The 19298-nt window shown below is 45.0% G+C and overlaps 1 protein-coding gene across 2 annotated transcripts in view; it reads left to right on the top strand.

The window, feature by feature from the left end:
• PTPN14 (protein tyrosine phosphatase non-receptor type 14) overlaps positions 1–19298 on the top strand; it is a 174962-nt gene that overhangs the window by 46807 nt on the left and 108857 nt on the right. The window contains exon 1 of one of the 2 annotated variants that reach the window (XM_047705314.1): positions 11839–12117. The exons of the other annotated variant lie outside the window; for it this stretch is intronic. The gene's annotated coding sequence lies outside the window, so the exon portion shown is untranslated. Of the gene's footprint in view, positions 1–11838; positions 12118–19298 lie in introns of those variants that run through there. 2 annotated transcript variants of the gene reach the window in all.

Raw genomic sequence — 19298 nt, 5'->3', positions numbered from 1 at the left:
CTCCCTCCTCCTCCTCCTCCTCCTCCCCCCGCTCCACCCCCTCTTCCCCCCTCCTCCTCTTCGTTATTTAGGTAGACAAGGAGCCGCTCTTAAAGGACCTTCCTTGAGCTGCTGTATTTAATCTTTAGAAGCTGCCTTAGCCGCAGCAGACACTAGGGAAAATCCTGATGTCTTTGAATGCCGTCGTGGGTGGGTGGACTGAATTTCACATTTGGAGACGTGACCGCGAGCTCATTTGGATGAAGTGCGATTCAGCACAGCGGAGAGGTCAAGAGCCTGTTCTGAGGCCAGTGCTCGTTATAGGGACATTTGTAAGGAGAAAAAGGCAAGAAGATTACTTTGTGTCAGTTTTGCAAAAAACTTTTTAAACCCAGCTGTCAAACCTCTTTCCAGAGAAGGCCATTTGCCCGCTGATTCTCAAGAATTCATCCTCGTTAGTTTAGTTTATGAGCTTCTGAAGATGAGAACTGTGTCGGACTCTTTGTATCTACCCTGTCTGACACATGGCCATCGCCCAGAAGAAATGAGTCGAATGCGTGCAAGTTGGTGGTCCTCCTTAACGTGCTGGCATCTGATAGTTCCAGAAAGGCAGATATCGCGAAGAAAAGAGAAGACTTGGGCCAGTGCATTATTCGGTGATTTCTATATGCTCAGTCATAGCACTGTCCTGCTTAATTTCAGTTCCTTGGCGCGCCTGTGCAGACGGTGATTTAAGAGAGAGTGAAGGTGTCTTAGGTAGGGGAGCTCTGTGAGGACAACACAGCTGTGTGTCTTCTTAAATAGTTTTGTCCCTGTTGTCTAGCCTAGTGCCTAGTATGGAGTAGGTCCTGGATAAATATTTGCAGTAATGAATTTCTTTTTAAAATGTGGGTTAGGGGGTGCCTGGGTGGCTCAGTGGGTTGAGGCCTCTGCCTTTGGCTCGGGTCATGGTACCAGGGTCCCGGGATCGAGCTCTGCATCAAACCCCTTATCAGGCTATCTGCTTGGCGGGGAGCCTGCTTCGCCCTCTCTCTGTCTCCGCTTGCCTCTCTGTCTACTTGTGATCTCTGTCAAATAAATAAATAAAATCTTTAAAAAAAAATGTGGGTTAGGTCATTAGCCTGAAATATAATCTTACATCTAACAAGGGAAAACACATTGACCTTTCAGTTCCTTCTCTTGGCTTCTAAGTGGGAGGATCGCCTGGGGTCAGTACAAAATTCAAGTTTGGGTGGAAATGCTCTTCTGTTTAGAAGGTTGGCTCGTACGCCACATGGTGTATCCAGAGCTGTTTCCTCTGCTTGTGTCCTTTGTTAGTGTGATATGACCGTGAGGTCTTTGCGCCAAGTGGTTACAGTGTTTTAGGGCATGGACTTGAGGTTCCAGCTCTGTTTCGATTTCGTTCTTGCTCTTGTTACGGGGACGGGATTATGGGAGGTGTGGTGGACCAGGCAGGCAATCCGGCACTGACTTCCTCCCACCCTCTCTCAGATGCGTCCATTTCTGTGATCCTCCTGACCGCTCCTGCCTCCCCTTCTGGAGCCTGTTGTGGGCGGGGGAGCCCCTTCCACGCTGCTGGCTGAGGTTTAAGTCACTGTGAGCATGTTACCTTGCGACAAGATGCTTTCAGATCTTTTCCTATGTTATTTGCAAAGCATAGGTTGAGTAAGCCCCTTTCCCTTGTTGCTCTTATACTGCATTTACGAGTCTTTGATTCACTTTCCTTAATTCTAGTCTGGCTAATTTTTTGAGACTTCCAGTAAGTTGTTCCCTGCCTCCTCCTTCCTTTCCTTCCCTTCCCTTCCCTTCCCTTTCACTACTCGTATGTGAACTGTCCATGAATCAGTGACATGACTGAAACTTGTTTTCATACTGGAACTGGCTCGAGAGGAGCACGGTTTGTGTTCACACCTGCACTTACCTTTTTTCCTTCTTATCCTTTCCTTTTTATTCTTCTAATTTTTTTAAATTCAGCTTTGTTGGAGCATAACTGCATATAAAATTGTAAGATATTTAACGTGAATGGTGTGATTTGGTATACATATATATCCTGAAAAGATTCACACCTCCCACCCCCAATCTAGTTAATCAACACATTCATCACTTCCCATGTTTATCTGGTATTTTTTATTCTGTTGGAATGAAAAGGTGCTTTGGGGAATTTGACCAAAGTGTGCAGAGTTAATACAAATAGGTAGAAGGTCCTTGCCTCTGGGTGACAGTGGGTCAGCATTTCTGGATTTCCTGAGAGGTGCCGAAGTTAAACCTTGGGCTCTGCTAGTTTGTCGTGTAAATATCTGAGACCTTTCTCACGTTTTGGTTTATTTTTTTTAACACTACAGTATAAGATGGGCCTCCGTTCACTTTTTGGAGGAACGTGAGGATCCATGGGAAGTTGTTTTTGTTATTGAAACAGAGGATCAGGGGAGGAACAATGTGGTAAACAGCAGGCATATGTCTAGGGCAAACACGGGGCTCCAGTGGGTGAAGACTGGGGCACCTCCCTCTCCACTCCTTCTAATCTCAGTTGTTGCTTTTTCTTCTGACCCTGGGGTCATCTAGCACTTCACTCCCATTGTCCTAACCCTAGGCGCTCAAAGAGTCTATACTTTTTAACATGTTTAACTATTTGTTTACAACACTGTCAGTCGGTCACAAGCTCGAAGTTAGATTTCCATCAGCAGAGACTGACTTCCCTGGAACCCCCAGACTGCGTAGAAGAGTCTTCATCAGGCTCCTTTAAGATATTATGGAAGATGGGAGACTACGTCGCCTCTCTGAGACTGAATTCCATCGCTAGCTAGTATGTTTTTAAGTGAGTTACACTCTGTAAGCTTCAGTTGACTCATCTGTTAAATGGGTCCAATACCTACCACAGGGTTGGTGATGTGAGTACTAGAATGCACCAAGTTTAGTTTGGAGGAGATGCTCCAGAAATGGTAACCATAATTTCAAAAAAAAGTCAAGATCCAGAATTTTGATTTTAATACAAAAATGTGTTCAAGAAAGAAAACCCAGTGTAAACACCACACTTGGCTAAGCTGTAAACATTACTTACATATTTATATTGAAGAGAAAGCACCAAACTGAATCTAACCAGAGTATTAGTGAGACGATTCTGGAATCTTTTCACAATATATGACACAAAGTATAATTAATATATACAACATACATGGATTTAAATTAAAATTTCTTTGAAGCCAAGACCAGAGCCATAGTCATTGGAATCATAGTCATTATATGTGTGTGTGTGTGTGTGTGTATAAATATATATAAATATATATGTATATAATATATACAATATATGAATCTTCACAATATGTTTGTATTTCAAATCATGGCATTCACTTTTTTTTTTTTTTAAAGATTTTTTATTTATTTGTCAGAGAGAGAGGAGAGCGAGCAAGCACAGGCAGACAGAATGGCAGGCAGAGGCAGAGGGAGAAGCAGGCTCCCCGCCAAGCAAGGAGCCTGATGTGGGACTCGATCCCAGGACGCTGGGATCATGACCTGAGCCGAAGGCAGCTGCTTAACCAACTGAGCCACCCAGGCGTCCCCAGCATTCACTTTTTTTTTTAAAGATTTTTTATTTATTTGACAGAGAAAGACACAGTGAGAGAGGGAACACAAGCAGGGGGAGTGGGAGAGGGAGAAGCAGGCGTCCCACTGAGCAGAAAGCCCGATGCAGGGCTCCATATGGGGCTGGATGTGGAGCTCGATCCCAGGACCCTGGGATCATGACCCGAGCCTAAGGCAGACACTCAACCCACTGATCCACCCAAGTGCCTCAATTTTTTTTTAAAGAGTTTTATTTTTACTTATTTGACAGAGAGAGAGTACAAGTAGACAGAGAGGCAGGCAGCGGGGGTGGGGAGGAAGCAGGCTCCCCGCTGAGCAGAGAGCCTGACGTGGGGCTCGATCCCAGGACCCTGAGATCATGACCTGAGCCAAAGGCGGAGGCTTAACCCACTGACATGGCATTCACTTTTAATATCTTATAATTTTATATGCCATTATACTCCAATAAAGCTGAAATTTAAAAAAAATAAAAGAATAAATACTAGGAAAATTTTGATTAAATTAAATTTAATAAGATTTTATTTATTTATTTGACAGAGAGAGATCACAAGTAGACAGAGAGGAAGGCAGAGAGAGAGAGAGAGAGGGAAGCAGGCTTCTTGCTGAGCAGAGAGCCCGATGCGGGACTCGATCCCAGGACCCCGAGATCACGACCTGAGCCGAAGGCAGCGGCTTAACCCACTGAGCCACCCAGGCGCCCTGATTAAATTAAATTTAATTTAAATTCCAAGTTTTTGAATTTCTGGTAAAATTAGGGCATGACTTTGGTCATGAACATTGTAATCATAACATCGACCCTCTCAGTAATACTGCTTTTAATGGTTCCAGCGTCTGTCGATGTCTAAGCTCAGGGGATCACCACGTACCTATGAAAGGCTGGATGTCTTCAGCCTCACATTTCATGGGTTTAGGTTCAGTATAAAAGACATCTGTGCTTGCATTGAGATTAACCTTCTGTATTATTTGGGTGGTGGAGGTGGGGAGTTAGAGGGCAAGGTCCGTTCTCTTCCGGTCCACTTCTCCCACTAGCCCTTCTGTATTCATCTCCTCCTGTCTGATGAGGACTTGCTTCTGACACAGACTTCCTGAAGTTGGGCGGGATGCTCCTCCTGTCCTTGCTGAAAGAATTCCAAAGGCCGACTGCAGAGCATTCCCAGGAGGCTTTCCTTGCTAGAGAAACACCCTTCTTTGCTCATCTGGAAGGCTATGTGATGCCTTCTGTTTTGTGGCCAACTCCTGGGAGAGACACAAGGCCACTCGGGAGGGCTCAGTGTGAGAACTCTAAGAGCTGCTGAGTGCTCCACCGTGTTCGTCCTGATGATGGTGGTAGCCGCCGCAGAGAGGTTCTTAGCTCATTTATACCCCATCTTCCTGGCCACCATCATTCCAGAATCGTCGCTCTAATCGTCACTCTGGTTGGATTCAGTTCAGTGCTTTCTGCTCAGTATAAATACGCAGGTAATGTTTACGGCATAGCCAAGTGTGGTGTTTAGATTGGGGTTTCTTTCTTGGACACATTTTTGTTTTTTCTTGAGTTTGTAAATGCCTCACCTTTGCATTTGCTTGGTTTTCTTTAAACATCTAAGACTTCCCACATACCTCCAACTGCCTTAAGGAACTCCTCTTACACAACTTTCCACGTGAGCCAGTCCTGTCAGAATATTTCACTTGCCCCCTTCTCTCTCTCCTCCCGGAGCCCTCTGACTTCGGTGCCGTCTGGACTGGGAGGAGTAACACCTCCTTATAAAGATATTCAGACAATTACCCTACTTTCAATTCCTTCCCAACTCACAGCCTACATACTTCACAAAAACAAAACGACCTACCCATCTCACGAAACAAAACCAACACCTGGTACCTTGTGCCTCTCATAGTTAAGCTTCCGGAAGGCCCATCTAGCTTACTGTCCCAGGTTCTTCCCTTCTGTATTTGTGTTTTTGTTTTTGTTTTTGTTTATTTTTTGGTGTGGGATTTCTGAAACCCCCCTTGTTTTATCAAACATGGAGCTTGTAGCATTTGTATTGTGTTCCCCTCCTTTTCAACTGGGGAAACCTCTTTGTTTTGCCACTTAAACTTGGTTGTCTCCCAACTTGTAGCTCTCTCTAATCATTGACTGGATTCAGGTAACCAGACGGAGCAAGTAATTCAGCCTAGATATTCCACACCCACTTCATGCTTTCTTTTTCCTTTCTCACATTCTTCTTCATTATCTGACACAAATGAGAACATGGTTAGATTTTGTTTTGGTGCCTTCTCTAGTAAGTGATCTTTTCGTTCAAGTGAACATTTCACAGGCAAATCCAACATGTGTGCTCTGTGTTTTCTGAACTAAGCCCATCCCCTGAGTTAGGTTGTAAAGATAACGTGCCTCATTTTAGTTCTTCAAGGAAGAGAAAGCAAGAAGGATTTAGAGTGACCAGGGAACCACAGAGATGATTACAGGGCCATGAACTAGTTAGTACCTCAAAAGAGAAGACAAGCAAGGTATTTATGTTGGAGAATCTGAAGCAGTGAGTGTCGTAATAAGAATGTTAAATATAAGAAAGTGTGATATGGAGATAATGGTTCCCAGTTGTCCTTTTCTGGGTGAAAGGCTTCAAGGAGAAAATAGATAAAATCATCAGTAGGGATATCAATATATTGTACAAAGAAGAAATTTCAATACGATCAAAAGATTGTTACTGGAATGAGCCTTCAAAGTATGGCCATCTTGAATAATGTTGCTTTTTTTGTTTTTTTAAGATTTTATTTTTTTTTTTTCATGAGAGATAACAGAGAGAGAGGCAGAGGCAGAGGCAGAGGGAGAAGCAGGCGCCCCTCAGAGCAGGGATTCCGATGTAGGACTCCATGCCAGGACCTCAGACCTGAGCTGAAGGCAGATGCTTAACCAACTAAACCACCCAGGCATCCTGAATAATTTTGCTTTGGTGTGTTTTTTTAATATAGATTTTATGTATTAGAGAGAGAGGGAGTCTGTGGGGGGAGGGGCAGAGACAGAGAATCTCAAGCAGACTCCGTGCTGAGCGTGGGGCCTGACACAGGGCTGGATTTCACAACCAATAAGATCATGACCTAAGGGGAAACCAATGTCAGACATTCAAATGACTGAGCCACCCGAGTGCCCCCCTTTGATGTGTTTTTAAAAGTTCTTAGTATAGAAGGGTTTTTTTTTTTTTCTTCCCAAATTAGTTCATTCTCCCTTGAGAGGCTCCAGGCATGGGTAGTAGAATGGAATCTTCACCCTTCACTCGGGCCTCAACTACTCACTAGTGGCTGGGTCAGAATCCTCATTTACTGCATTTACAGGCTAACTTCCATGCAGCTGTGCTCTCGAGGACCAATGACTATGGCTCCAGTGTTGGCTTCAGTGGGACAATTAAAAAAAATCATATGTACTAGTAAGAGGAATAGAATATTTTAATTTTTATTCTTGTCCTGTGCTGAATTTGTTGGAGCTCCCCATTGCTCTTGCTTCAAATACTGCATTTATATAGAATAAAATAAGCTTCAACATAATCTTCAGTCGGAATCTCTCCATACTGGATGCTCTTCTGTTTTCTTCTTGAGCCATATGCCTTTGCCATCTGCCCTCCTATCTTTTGTGAATTATCCCGAACCAGAGCGTGGGCTCCGGGTGGTTGGTGGGCATTTTTCATCCCCTCCTTGTTTCTTGCTCATCCTTGCCTGTGTCTGGGCTCATCTCTTCCCAGCTGCCCAGCCTGTGTGCTGCTCTGTTTTTATCCTCGCCCAGCATTTCCTATTGCCTGGTAGGCAGGGAGGGTGTCCTTACTTGTTCTTTGGGATTTCCCACAATCCGTAGTCTGTGCTGAGTGAATAATGGTTTTTGAGGAAATGATATATAAATATGAGAAAGTACAGTCATTTGATGTACAGGCCAAGTAAATCCATAGTCTCTATTTGACGGAGGACCCTGTGTTGTATTTCATAAAAGCTACCCTCAGATTGCTACTTCTGAGGTTGTGGTACTGTGACGTAGTGCTGCAGCTAATCAGGGAAGGGGTCCTTATTGCAGGCTGGATTTAGGGGGACAGTCTGCTGCCCAGATCTGCTCTCACCTTAGGATTTTGATATGTCCTTTTTGGGTTGAAATTTTCCTGTAGGAAAACTCTTCTGCTTTGCTGAGGAGCTATGCTTTCGGTAACCCAGGAAAAGAAAAGAAAGCTGTAACCTGATCTTGGTGCTTTTGACTCCCAACTTTGAGTCCTTTCTGTTCTATGTTATGCAGCTTGGCATTGAAGCACTTGAGAAAACCCAGTATTTCAATCATTTTGCAGGTATAGAAATGGAAATCATAGCAATTTTTCATAGCTTATGCATTTGACAGTCCTTTGGGAATCAGTTTAGGGACATGGCGGTAAGAGACTTCTAGAAACATACAGCTTTTGGCTTATAACTCTCTTCCTTAAGAAGCTATCCTAGAGGGGCACCTGTGTGGGTCAGATGGTTATGCATCTGCCTTAGGCTCAGGTAAAGATCCCAGGGTCCTGGCATCCAGCCTTGTGAGTCAGGGGTCCTGGGATCAAGCCCCTTGTCAGGCTTCCTTGCTCAATGGGGAGTTTACTTCTCCCTCTGCCCCACTCCCTGCTCACTCATGCTCTCTCTATTAAATAAATAAATACATAAATAAAGGAATACACAAATAAATACAATCTTTAAAAAAAAGAAAAAAAGAAAAAGAAAGAACCTACCCTAAAGAAAGACTCAGAGGTACAGGCAAATCATTTTGAACAATTGCAAAAAATCAGAACCAACCCAGCATTTCAACAAATAAATAAATAAATGTTGATCCTTATCGTGGAATGTTATGTAACAGCTTAAACTTGTTTTTGAGCAACTTTCAGTAAGTTTTTCAGAAACAATAAGGAAAAATAATAAATAGTAAACAGAATGAAAGATAGCAGATGTTGTAGTAGAGTCCCAACTATGTCAACAAATTTAAAATATATGTAATTAAAAGAATGGGATAAAGTATGCAAAAGTTTGAAATTGGTCCTGTTTGGGTGGTGACATTTTGGGTGATTTTTGTTTTTTCCTCCTAGTTTTCTATAATTTTCAGTTTTTTATAATGTATCTATAATCAGGAAGGATTAAAGATGATTAAAATTTTTAGTTAAAGTAGGGGCGCCTGGGTGGCTCAGTTGGTTGAGCAATTGCTTTCAGCTCGGGTCATAATTCTGGAGTCCCGGGACCGAGTCCCGCATCGGGCTCCCAGCTCTACGGGGAGTCTGCTTCTCTCTCTGATCTTCTCCTCGCTCATACTCTCTCTCACTGTCTCTCTCTCAAATAAATAAATAAAATATTTTAAAAAATTTTTAGTTAAAGTAGAAAAAGAATGGCTTTCTAGGCCTAATAATTCAAAAGAAGGAGAACTCATGGAAGTCCCAGGATTTAACTGGTTTTAATTCCAGTTTTGAAAAGGAATGTTTGATCCCAAGTTTTGTTTTGTTTTGTTTTACTTTTGCTCTTAGTCAAGGTGTGATTTATATGGTGCTAAAAGCCATGTGGTTAATGAGATTGTGTTCTAAGTACTGTTATTTGTGAGGGGGCATGTATGGTCAAGGTGCATCTTACTGTATGTACAATTTAATTGTGAAGACTGACCTTTGGAGCCAGTCCCTGCCACCTGCTGGCTTTGGAACTTTGGCCAGGTTATGTAGTCCCAGTTTCCTTGTCTGTAAGCTGGGATTGAGAGGGTCAGATGGTACGGTGCCTGCGAACGTCTGGCTCAATTCTGGCACACGGTAATCACTCAGATGATCTTATAGCTGTTATGGTAAATGATGACTGATAGAATTTACTCCTGAAGGAAGACTTCTCCCCAATTTTTTTTCATAGCTAGTATTTAGGAGAGGTAGTATTTATTTACTTACTGTTTTATTTTTAAAGATCTTACTTGAGAGAGAGAGAGAGTATGTGCACGCGTGTGCACGAGGGGGTGGAGGGGCCGAGGGAGAGGCAGGCTCCCCGTTGAGCAGGGAGCTGGACTCGCCTGGACTCAGAGCTTGAGACCAGGACCTGAGCCAAAGGCGGACACTTTATGGACTAAGCCACCCAGGCGCCCCAGGAGAGGCAGTATTTAACATAATGGGGTTTTTGGTTTAACACATCAGTAATATTCTGAACATCGAATAAGGCAAAAATCGATGTTCTGCTTCCCCTTTTATCCCTCTGAGGATGGACATGTTCCACACTTTTCTCCAAGCCTTGTGTAAGCATTAACACATACACAATGACTAGCTTTGCTTTGCTTTTGCTTGTGTATTACTCAACAACTTTTGCAACGAACCAGTAGGTATAGAATTTCTAATGGGTGTTACTCTCAGTTCATGGATTCAGATTTAACTGATTTTTTTTTTGGTTTTTTTAAATTAACTGATTAATAACTGCTTAACAATACCCAAATAATGTGGCTATGCCAGGGTTAATTTGGTAACTATTATAGATATTCAAGGTGTTTTTAGTCCCCCTCCTTCCATTACAGACACTGTTTACTGCACCATCCTTATACATAATCCTTAAGACTCATCGCTTTCACTTCCCCAAAGTGACACTGCTGAGTTAGAGTACGCGTTAATTATAGTGCAGGCGGATTTGGGGTCCTAAAGGCTATAGAAAGCGTCGTTGGTTCCTGGCCTTGCACAGTGTAGTTGAGGAATGGATATGTGTTTCTTTTCCCAGGGACGTTTTTGCTTAGGTACAACGATTTCAGTAGACAGGGTTTATTTCCAAGGAGGTTGGAAATCCTTAACATTCTGAAACATAGGCATAAGTCAGGAGAGCAAAGGGAGCCTCTTGAAGTCGGTTTACTCTGTGTAGTGCTTGCTCTCTTTGTCAGATATGCATTTGTTAGAAATCGTACATGTTTAAGTTTCTCCGTTTTTAAGAGCTAAGAGTCCACCTTGAGAGCCGAAGCACTTGACCTTTGCCCTCCTGCTTCTTCCTGTTCCCACACCCTGCAGGGCTGCAGGCGTCCCCCGCCCAGGGGGAGAGCCGTCCCCGCAGGTAGCATCTTGTCTCTAGAGGCGCCCGCTTGCTCAACGCGGCCGCAGACGGCTGAGCACTTGCCACTGTGAGGTCATCAGCAGTAACAGGAATGTTAGGCTGCTAACAAATTGTTTCTACCACCACCCAGTCGCTGTGCTGGAAACAGGTGCCTCTTCTTTGTCGTGCCCCTGAGAGCTCCTTCGTATGCCATAGGTTTTTCCAGGTACCCACTTAGGTGGTGTGTGTGTGTGTCTCTTAGGCAGGGGACAGAGAGAAGAAAGGATGATCGCGATGGCCTTCCCGTGCGTGTGTGTGTGCAGGTGCACGGGTGGTCTACCTAACCTGTCCATGCCAACCTGTAGCCTGACCGCCTGGGTTCAGAAGCTTTGTTTTCTCCCATTAGTAATGAGCATTTGGTTACATCAGTTGGAATTATGCAACTCTGTACCAGCTGACACCAGTTCCTACCTGTTTCCATTCTTCCTCCGCTCTGATTCAACGTCTTGGCACTGGAGAAGTGATCGCATTGTAACACTCTGGGCCCCGCTGGCCTCTATTCCTGACTCACTGCAGTGGTCACTGGTGTCCGAAGTCCACCGAGCATCCTGTTACGGTTCCCAGTCACGGTTCCCGGTCCGTGAGACCTGTAGCTGCTTGTTTTGCATTCGTGTTTTGTCTCCTTGCGAGAACTCGCCTTATCTTTAAAAATTCGATAGCCGTGGGCTTGTTGGAGGGTAGTTCTTATTCTTGTGACACTTGGCAGTCTGGGTTTCCGTGGGCTTCCTGCAGTATTTGGTGACAGGAACAGCAAGGACAGTGACTGCGGACAGAGGAGTAGAGCTCACCGTGTGCCCGGCACTGTGCCTGTACTTTATCTATTACTAACGGTACTGACCCAGCAGCTCGGTGCAGGGGGGCATCGTGACCCCCCCCCCAGGGTACAAATGCAGAGACTGAGGCTGCCGTGGAGCTGTGGTTCTGCAGCCTGTAAATGCCTCATGCAGGGAAGTCACCCCGCCACCTCTGGGTGGGGTTCACTGGGGGGGCTAGAGAAGCCAGGCGACGTGGTGGTGTCCCCAGGGAAGTTGGGCGCTGCATGCACTTGGAGAGAGAGTTGGCAGAGAGGCGTGGCTGCCGATTCTGTTTGCATAGGAAGTGACACGGGGAGTCCTCCCATCCGAAAGCCCTGGACATGTGAGGGAAGTTAAGGGAGCTCAGGCATGGGCAGGAAGGAAACGGGAGAGGGAGGTGTGGAAAACTTTGCTAACGAGGGAGGTCTCTGGTGACAGCCTCTCACGAAGAGCCCCTCTCTTGATCAGCTTTGTCCCTCCAGGGTGCACATCCTGGAGGAGGGTGAAGCGAGTTGGAGGTATGTTTACCTTCAGCGAGTTTCTTTTGTTTTGATGAGTGAGTCATGTGAACAGGCTGGGAAGCCTCTTCGGTTGCTCTTGTGATTGTGTTTTTCAAATTGGTTTTGGAAGAGGTTTTGTGTGACGGGCCGGGATCACCCCTCTCTGCGGCACCGACTGGAACCGTAGAAGGAAGGCTGTCTAGGTAAGAGGCACTGGGTTGGGGGGCGGAGGTATGGGAGGCTGTGACGGGGCGGGACCCTGATTCTGCTGCCATGCCCTCTGCATAGAACATCCTGGGGCTCAGGTTGCATTTCTGCCATATCTGAATGGAGTCTCCTCTGGGTGAGCAGAGATAGGACCGCAGACGGGATGGCGAAGCCCTCTTTACAGAATGTGGTTGTTGGCTGTTGTCATTGTTGTTTTTATGTCGCCAGGTCGTTTTCTATCCCCTTTCTGGGTATTTTTAGCATGGTTTTAGGGCTGAGTTAGAGCACAGGGTCAAGATAGTGTCATCAGTAACTGTGTGATTTTGGGCACAGTCTTAACCTTTCCTGCCTTGGTGCCCTAGTCTTAAAATGGGGGCATTAGGAATAGCCATTTCCTAGGGCCATTGGAGATAATGCTTAGCAGAATGCTTCTGTCATTGTATCTGCTCTAAAAATGGAGGTGTTCGGGTGCCTGGGTGGCTCAGTTGGTTGGGTGACTACCTTCAGGTTAGGTCATGATCCCAGAGTCCCAGGATCGAGTCCCACAACGGGTTCCCAGCTCCATGGGGAGTCTGCTTCTCGCTCTGACTTTCTCCCCTCTTGTGTTCTCTCTCTCTCAAATAAATAAATAAAATCTTCAAAAGAAAAAAAAAAGTAAAAATGGAGGTGGTCATTATTGCCTTCTTAGTGTTCCGACCCTCTCAGGACTCTCCCATTCTGCTTCCTATCTGTGATGAGCTGTGACATTCCCGGGCGCACATCACCGCGGGTAGAGACACTGATGGCGAACTAAACTGGATTTGGAGAGTTGCAGATCCTTCGGGCTCTTAAAGAAGGGTGGAGTCTCTTAGGACAAAGCATTCCTGGCATGAATAGACAGAGAAAGCTCATCAGACAAGCAAGCCGAAGTCAGGTGTTCCGAGAAGTAAGCAAGTTGCACAGAAAGAATCCCTTCTCCTTTGCCTGGTTGTTCTTTGCGTTTTATCCAACTTGTCAGGTTTCCCTATAGAAAGAATTTTTCTCGCCATCTTTTAAAAATGGAATGCAGAACGATTACTGTCAATTTGATGTAATTGCATGCAAGCTTTTTTGGAAGGGCAAGAGGGGTTTGCATGGAGGGAGAATTCTGATCCCTTTTTTCTGTAACACCCCCACAGGGTGGGCGCGGTTTTCTGTTTTACCAAATTGCTTTATTAAGTACCGTTTAAGAAATACTTCATTAAAATAAAAAAAAACTTTTTTTTTTTTAAGATTTGATTTATTTGTCAGAGAGAGAGAGAAAGAGAGTTAGTATGAGCACAAGCAGAGAGAGCAGCAGGCAGAGGGAGAAGCAGGCTCCCCTCTAAGCAGAGAGCCCGATGCGGGGTTCGATCCCAGGACCCAGGGATCATGGCCTGAGCCTAAGGCAGATGCTTAACCAACTGGACCACCCAGGTGTCCCAAAACTTAACTTTTTAATATGGCATATTTCAAGCATGTGCAAAACTGTAGGGAATATTATGAGCCCTGACCTCCTTGTCTACTACCCACAACCCCTGCCAACTCTCATGGCCGAAACTGCTTTATTTGTCCCCCCCACCACAATCCCCACCCCTGTTTGTTTGTTTTGAGAGAGGAGGAGACCATGGGCACAGGAGCAGGGGGCAGGGTGGGGTGGGCATCGGCGGAGGAGCAGAGAATAAGCAGACGGCACCACGTTCAGCACGGAGCCTGACACGGGGCTCATCTCACCGCCCTGAGATTGTGACCTGAGCCAAAACCAAGAGGCAGATGCTTATAGACTGAGCCACCCAGATGCCCCCTGACCCCGTGCCCTGTTATTTTTAAGTCAATTCCAGACAACATATTATTTTCTCTTCTGAATATTCAAGATACGCTTTGAATGCCTTAAAAGTTTCAGTAAAGTCAAAAATGAAAACTTTTATGTTTTGAGATCCTTCCTGTGGGAAGCTCCTGTCTCTCTAGAGACTTAAAAGCAGTGATCCTCAAAGCAGGGAATGGGGAGATGATTTTTTTTTTTCAATGATGACTTGGGGGCTTTTTCAAACTCCTCGTCTCCCCAGTCTTTGCTCCCTCCCCACCCCCTTCCACATACAGTTGAAAATAGAACTGGTTTGCTTCGTGTGTTAGAGCAGGAATAATCAATAGAGAACCACTGCTTAGGGGGGAAAATGATTCCAGAAGCTTTACCACTCAAGAACCACATTTTTTTTTGTTGTTGTTATTTTTAACCCCCCCTACCTGGGGGTTTACAGGTATGTTTGCTTACTGCCTTCTTAACCAAAGTGTGCTGGATGTTAGTCGTGCCTGTTTACCACAGAGTGCATTCAGCACGGTCTCCCATGCTGTGGAATGCTTATTTTTATAGTTTACCTCTCTCATTGCCATTTTGTTCCCTGCCAACGTACTTTATCTCTCTCAAATCTGCTAAGGGCTAAGAAGCAAGGTATGTCAGGGTATCTAAAGTTAGAGTAAATGAACTATGAGGGCGGGTTTGTTGGTTTGTTTATTTCTTGTGCAAAGTATCTGTTGTTGGAATGAAGGACTCTGGTGATGTGTGATGGCTTCGAGGATGTTCTGGCTCTGTTTCCCGGAGCCACTACCAGGGGCCTGCCTACATGTAGTTGAGCCCCCTTTCGTGGAGGTCAGGTACCACTGAATGTGGGCCCTAGAATAGGAATCTTTGTTCTAACCTCAGATACAGCTCCAGATTTGGACAAATTTTTCTCCGCCCGCCCCTGGATGTCTGCCGGTGAGTTAGATGGAGGGGGAGGAAGGAATTTAAAAACGGGACCATTCTGCTTTTGTTGTTCTAGCTATTTCCAACTCATAGGGGCTTGTGCTTTAAACCTTGCACCACGGTAAGTAAAATGGCTTCAAAGAATTCGAAATATGGCTGAACTTTGGGTGTTCTATCACACTAAAATTTATAGAAGAAACCGACTGTGATTTTTCACTGAACAGAACTATGTTCCTCTCTGCCCTTCTTCAAGGGGGAATCAGAGAAGGCATCTCCCATAGTCCTTTTTTGCCCCGTGCACTCCTACCCTTTTTGAAAACTCTCCTTACAAAAATGACACAGTACTTTTCAAAACTGAGCCGTGCCTCATGCAGGTTTATACACAGGATGGACTCATTGCGTCATTTTTTCCCTTCTCACACCCAGACCAGGGTTACATAGTTCTGTGAGGTGTGCTTGGGAGTTGTAATAATGTGGAATGCTGGAAAAATTCCAGAGACTGTTAGTAAATACAGAATGCAGCTGAACAGCAGTTAGCTTCTGTTCGTGATTTCAGAACTCACCCCTAGGAAGAAAGCAGGGCAAGTATACATTATATAGGATGGGAAATAAAAGGGGACTGTGTTTAAGATTTGGATTTTAATTTTTGCCTTTCCCCTGAAGGTTGTGCCGGTAGTTCAGGAAAGGGCATTAAGCTGTATTTGGTTGATGTTCTAAAAGGTCTATCCACTTCTTACCCATCATATCTAAAATTTGTTAGATCAGCCAACGGACTTCTTCCATATTATGAGAAAGCTGGCTTTACTTTGTGTTTTCAAGTTGGCAGGTATTTTGTTGATACGTTTAGGGGGAAAAAAAGAAAGGAGGAGGTAAATCCAGAGCTGATAGTGAAAAGATGGAAACTTACATATTCGATCTTTTAGGAGGCTGATTGGTCAGGAATGGGTTTTGGAAATGACTTTGAAGTTTTCGTGTATGTTTTCTCCTACTGTAGCCTATTCTATAGAAGGCCTTTAAAGTGGAATGTTTACCGAGCAAATATCCCTACAAATTGCTCTCGGCATTCATGGACACATTGAATCCTCTGTCACATCAGTCATTCCATTGTAGTTTTTGCAAAGAACTTCCATGGGATGGGGCATCTCTCTGGTCTCTGAGACCACCCCCAACCTGAGACACATCAAGGGCTGGAAAAGGCAAACTTGGGTGGTGGGAATGTTCTTTTGGAAATCTGTGTTCAAATCTCTGCTTCCCCTCCCCGCAAAGAACACCAGTGAGCTGAGTAGCTTCTCCTCCCGCTTCTCCACGGTTTAGCCTCTCCTCAGGCCCCCAAAGTCAGACCTATCTCAGGCTCCAAATTCCTCAGGTGTCCCTTGAGGTCACCCAGAGGCCCCTGCCCTAGCTTGGGCTCAAAAACTCAACTCTTTCAGGATTCATTCTTTCTTTCATCCTCATGACAAATACTTATTTAGCTTTCTGCCATGTCCAAAGGAGACTACAAATCTGAGTCTGATGCAGATCCTTCCCTTCAGAATTCTCTTTGGGGAGCTAGGACCCATCCAGACACCTCTCTCTGGTAAGGGGCACTGTGATACGCCATCAGCCGTAGAGACGCGGCCATATGGATTGTAAGACTGACAGCAATTTGGAATCCATTTCCACCAGAAAAAAACAAAACCCCAAAACTGGATGGTTAGCTAAACACAGGGCACTAGACACATGTTCTTGATGAAGATAAGAAGAAGGCTGCAGCCTCCTTACCCGCTTGGGATGGGCTCCTTACCGGAGCGTTTCGTCTACCGATGGGCGCCTTTCTGCTCCAGGTGTCCGCGTTCGGGGGGGTTGCAAGGTGGAGTGATGTGAGAACACAGGGTTCAGGGTTTTCACTTGGTCAGTTTCCCCCTGGACTTGTCCTACCTTCGTGTTCAACTCCCATGTTGTTTGCTTTGCCTTTTTTTTTTCCCATTAATTTAATGTAGGTGGTAAGGTACTCGAGCCCTTCTTTTCGCAGCTGCTCTGCTAGCCTGTGAGCCAACCTGGCTCCCTGCACGAGGGGGGAACGGGAAGGGGATGCGTGTGCACCCACAGAAGCGTTTTCTCATTGACTTCTCACAAACCGGTGGGGGGTGGGGAGTGACTTCACAGATGAGTAAACTGAGGCTGGGAGAGGTGAAGTCACTTGGCATTTGCCCAGGCAGGTTCTTTCAGGAAGGTTTGCGCGTGTTCCATTTGTTTCCCGAGCAAACTTTGGTCCTCGGAGAGGACCTCCCTGCTCCACTGTCCTTCTCGTCTTCTGTCACGTGGGTGTCTTTCCTCCAGGCACCCTTCAGTGTGCACTTGCCAGCTGCTTCACGGACACAAAAACCCTGGGAGCCAGAGAGGTCAGACAGTTGGTGGCACTTTCCCTGTGATTTTTTGTTTTTTTCACATTTGCTTCTTCTTTTTTTTTTTTTATTTTTTAAGATTTTATTATTTGACAGAGAGAGACATAGCGAGCGAGGGAACATAAAAAATGAAGGGTTTGAGTACCTTACCAACTACATTAAATGGAGAGGAAGAGGGAGAAACAGGCTTCCCATGGCGCTGGGAGCCCAGCGCAGGACTCGATCCCAGGACCCTGTGATCATGACCTGAGCTGAAGGCAGCAGCTTAGTGACTGAGCCGCTCAGGCACCCCACATTTGCTTCTTAGTCCCAGCAACTCTGATTGAATTGGGCTAGGGTCTAACTCTTATCCAATGCTAAGGTACATCTTAGAAAAAGAGGACCAGCAGATGATGTTTTGAAGTTAGAATATGTTCCTATGGTCTTAGGGAAAAAAAAAATCACAAGTCAGCACTGTTAGTTTAACTATCTGTATTAACAACAGCAACAAAAAAAAGTCCCTTCCATTAAACTCCATGAATGGGTCTCAGCAACCTTTGCAACTTGGTATTATTTCCTGGGTATGTTCTTGAAGAGTAGGTAGAGAAAACTCTATCTTTCAAGTGACTTTATTTGTAAGGAAGCTTTCCATTAAAAAAAGAAGAAGAAGAAGAAACAAATCTTACAGTAAGTAGAATGATGACCCCCTAATTTGATCTCTTTTGAAAACCCAGTTCCGTCAGGAAAATCGAAAGCATCATAAACATGTGACCTTTTTAGGAGAATATGGCACTTAGTTCCAGGTTTTATAATGTTGTTTGCGTGCAACAGTAAATATGAGGACGTCCCAGAGAACCACATGGGCAAAGTCATTCGAGTGTCAAGAGTGAGACTGTTTAACCAGGAGGACTTGCTTGTTAGAGATTTCACATCCCATCTACCGTCTGGTGGTGTATCATAATCCTTGCTCCCTCTGGCTCTCAAGGACAAAGCAGAGGAATTAGGCTTAAAATACAGAAGGCGCTAGGTTACATGTGATGAAGAACTCTATGCCTGTATAAATGGTTACAAGATGGAGTCGTGATACGCGTGCTGTGGATTCTTTGAGTGCTAAACATGGCAGATAATTCATAGACTATTAAGATGGTAAAATTGAGGGGCGCCTGGGTGGCTCAGTGGGTTAAGCCGCTGCCTTCGGCTCAGGTCATGATCTTAGGGTCCTGGGATCGAGTCCCGCATCGGGTTCTCTGCTCAGCAGAGATCCTGCTTCCCTCTCTCTCTCTGCCTGCCTCTCCATCTACTTGTGATCTCTCTCTGTCAAATAAATAAATAAAATCTAAAAAAAAAAAAAAAAAAAAAAAGATGGTAAAATTGAAAGGGGCGAAGAGGTCATCTTCTTGAACCCTATCCTTACAGAGGGGTTCCCCATAGATTGTTTAGATACCCCATAGATTGTTTACTTGAAATCATTTGGGTGGAGCCCATCCTAGAGGTGAGGGGTGTCTTAGCTGAGCTCCTGGAAGCCCTTCCCAGGGTTACAGCTCTATGACTACACAAGTCCTGGGTGTAAATGCCACGCACTTTTTATTTAGGTGAAAGATGTGGGTGTGAAACGTGGAGAAAACATGTCTCTGGCTCTGGAGGAGTTTAGAGTAAAACGTGCTAACACTTTTTTTTTTTTAATTTAATTTTTTTCGGTGATCCAAAATTCATTGTTATGCACCACACTGAGTGCTCCATGCAATACGTGCCCTTCTTAATGCCCACCACCAGGCTCACCCATCCCCCCCCACCCCCCTCCCCTCCAAAACCCTCAGTTTGTTTCTCAGAGTCCACAGTCTCTCATGGTTTGTCTCCCCCTCTGATTTCCCCCAACTCACTTCTCCTTTCCTTCTCCCCATGTCCTCCGTGTTGTTCCTTATGCTCCACAAGTAAGTGAAACCATATGATAATTGACTCTCTCTGCTTGACTTATTTCACTCAGCATAATCTCTTCCAGTTGCGTCCATGTTGCTACAAAAGTTGGGTATTCATCCTTTCTGATGGAGGCATCGTACTCCATAGTGTATATGGA

This window comes from Lutra lutra, chromosome 15 (genome assembly GCF_902655055.1).
Source record: "Lutra lutra chromosome 15, mLutLut1.2, whole genome shotgun sequence".
In the NCBI taxonomy this organism is placed as follows: Eukaryota; Metazoa; Chordata; class Mammalia; order Carnivora; family Mustelidae; genus Lutra; species Lutra lutra.
This window is presented reverse-complemented; position numbering and strand designations above follow the sequence as displayed.